Below are 3291 nucleotides of genomic sequence, written 5' to 3'. Positions count from 1 at the left end.
CCCACAAGACCCAGTTCAAATGACACCTCCCCTACCAGGCCTTCCCAATTCTCAACCCTAAGTAGTAATTTATTACTAATAATTACTAATTAAAACTAATGGCATCATTGAGGACTTTAATTTATCCAGGTCTGCTCTCCCACTAGCCTAAGAAATCCCTAAGAGCAGGGACTATGCCATGGTTCAACATGTCCAAAGTTGAGCTCGTTTTCTCTTGCCTCAGACCTGCTCTTGACCTGTGTCCCCAAACCAATAAACAACACTACCATCTCTCCCCAACACTAGCCTCCTCCCTCACCACAGCAAAGTCAACATAGAACCAAGTAAGAATTAGTTCTTCCTTCCATATCTTTCTCCAATCCACACTCTCTCCCCATCTCCATGGTCCTGTCCTCTCTCACCTGTAGAAGTCACTTCCTCATCTCTCCGCTTATGGTCTCATCTCCAAAACTCTGAAGAATCTTTCTGAAACACAAATCTGACCATTTTGTTCCCCTGCTTAAAAGCCTTCTGTGACTCCCCGTAGCTTCAGGACAGAGTCCAAACTCCCTCAACCCAGTTGCATATGGTCCACCAGATCGGACACCTGCTCATGGCTCCAGACTCACCAGTGAACATGGCCCCAGATCTCTGTGCTCTAACAAGCTCTCAACCATGCTCCACGGGCCTCTGGCCTTTATACAAGCTGATTCCTCTGCCTGGAACTCTCCCTGCCCACTCTCCTTATCCTTCCATGGAAAAATTCCTACTGAGCCCCCTAGTGGTTTACCCAGAAACTACAAGGTTGAATCAGGTGTCCCAGCCCTGAGCCCCGCCATCTTGACCTTGACCCCTCTGCCTGTGCCTCCTCATCCCAGCACTATCCATTCTGAGCTGTCATTGCCTGGTGACTGATCTGTCTCCCCCTCTGGAGTGAGAGCTCCATGAGGGCAGGTCCCAGGGCTGTCTTGGTCACCCCTGTGCCCTCAACATCACCCAGCACAAGCTGGCATGAAGTAGTGGGTTCAGTAAACACTGGTTGAATGCCTCTATTAAAAGGCTTAAGAGCCTGGGGATAATATTGTGGGAAAGAGAATTTTCTGAGAAGAAGTTGATCCAATGGGAGTGACCTACCTCAGAATGTTCTCAGGACACATCTGTCCTACGGAAGTTTTTCTACTTAGTATGACCCTTGAAGACTGAAGGAAGTAATATCCTGAAAAATAAGGGAACTATTTGTTTTTTTTTTTAAGAAGGGAAATGGAGGGACTTCCCTGGCTGTCCAGTGGTTAAGTGTTCACCTTCCAATGCAGGGGGTGCGGGTTCGATCCCTGGTGGGGGAGGTAAGATTCCACATGCCTCACCGGCTAAAAAGCCAAAACATAAAACAGAAGCAATATTGTAACAAATTCAATAAAGACTTAGGGAAATGGAGCTGGGCCAGGTCTCTTGGAATCCAAACACAGACAGGAACAAGCAGATCTCAGAAATTCCCATGTTCACAACATGGCCCGCATGCCTACATACCACAGCAGAATACACACACAAAAACACCCACACACTTATGTATAGTCACAAGTTGTACATACGCACACATGGATGTGAATGCACAGTCTACGTGTTGGACCCAGAGACACACATGTAAATATCGCCCAACAGACATATATGCCAAAGCATGTACTCACGTTACCCACAGGCAGAGTGGCATGCATTCAGGCACACTGGCAACGGACACATTCACATCCTGTAAGGCACTCACACAGATGTGCACATATGGCCATAAAGAGGTGTGGATACTCACTTATGCACCAACACACACAGCACAAAGATGCATAAGTGATAGGGGTCCTGTAACTCTTTGTTCCGGCAATGTTGGCCCTTTGAGTTTATCTTGTTCTTTGTTCTTGGATCACACCACACATACCTGGGCTTAATCTTCACAGTTGGTGTTTACCAGGGGTAACCAACATTATTAAGGAAAAATGTCAGTGAGGGAGAAACAGCAGGACCACTCCTCTTTTCTCTACTCCCACCTTCACCATCCTAGGGCCCCTCTCTGTTCCCGACACTGGAGTTTAACCAAATCTCTCCTGACATAGTTCTCTCTGCCTGCTAATAACAGCCCTGACACACCAGGAATCACGCCTAACGGGGACTTCACACACCCTCAAATACAACCTTCTCTTCCCAAATACTCCCTTTCCACTGGTGGGGAAACCCAATCGCAGGAAGGGGAAGTGAGTGCAGAGCAGCAGAGAAAGGGTTCACACGTGTGCCCCTTGCCCACTCTCTGTTTTCTGTCCTCAGTATACCCACATGTAAAATGGGAAACATCAATAATAATAATAATAATAATGGAAATGATACAATCAATGTAGAGGGCTTCCCTAAGGATCTGGGTAGGGAACCATTGGGGCTCTCTGTGAATTCTAATCCTTGAGACAGCTGGGATTTTTCAGTATCATATTGGTGTTTATTACTATTTCCAAACCCTGGCCAGTCCCTCTGCCAGCTGAGACCGTGAGTTACTCTTCTCCAGTTCTGTGGGAAGTTCCATGGAAGTGCAGCTATGGTCTTCTACCTCTTGCCCAACCACAGATAGTCAGTTCCATGACCCCTATCCTGACCTCACTTTGAGGTCCCAATGAGAATTCTGGGAATCAAGAGGCAGCATTGTGTCCAAAGTAAAGGCAGATCAACATCTGGGGTCAGATTCCATGATCCAGCTGGACTCTCCTCCCAGGAACACCACATCCGCAGCCCGGGGTCCTTTCTCACCTCAAGACCCTCAAACCCATTCCCTGGAATCTCCCCCCACTATGAGACCCTTCAACCTACATCTCTCCTCACCAAAAGACCCCCCAATCCACAGCCACACATCCTGTTTCATTCTAATTCCCTTATATCCAGATCTTTGAATGCTTCTTTCCCAAGACCCCAAAATCCACCACTTTGGGGTCCCTTCTCACTCTGAGATCCCAAATCCAAAGCTTAGGGGCTCCCCCAAGCAAATATTCCACAATCTTCAACTCTGGAACTTATCAGCTGCCCTCCACAGCCTAGGGTCGTGCCTCCCGAGGGAACCACAAATTCCATATTGGGGCCCACTCTCTGTTACTCTGATCTGAGGTCCCCCTCCTCCTTCCTTGCTGGCTCTGTCCCAAGCTAGGTGGGGAGCATAGTGGGGGGTATAGCTGGGAGGTGAAATGAGACAGTTATGCAATCAGGACCAAAGTCAGCCCTTCTCTCCCAGGTAGTATAAAAGCAAACCATCCCAGACATCACCAACTGACTGTCACCCCCAGTGCCACC

This window comes from Leucopleurus acutus (genome assembly GCF_964270905.1).
Source record: "Leucopleurus acutus genome assembly, chromosome: 20".
Lineage (NCBI taxonomy): Eukaryota > Metazoa > Chordata > Mammalia > Artiodactyla > Delphinidae > Leucopleurus > Leucopleurus acutus.
This window is presented reverse-complemented; position numbering follows the sequence as displayed.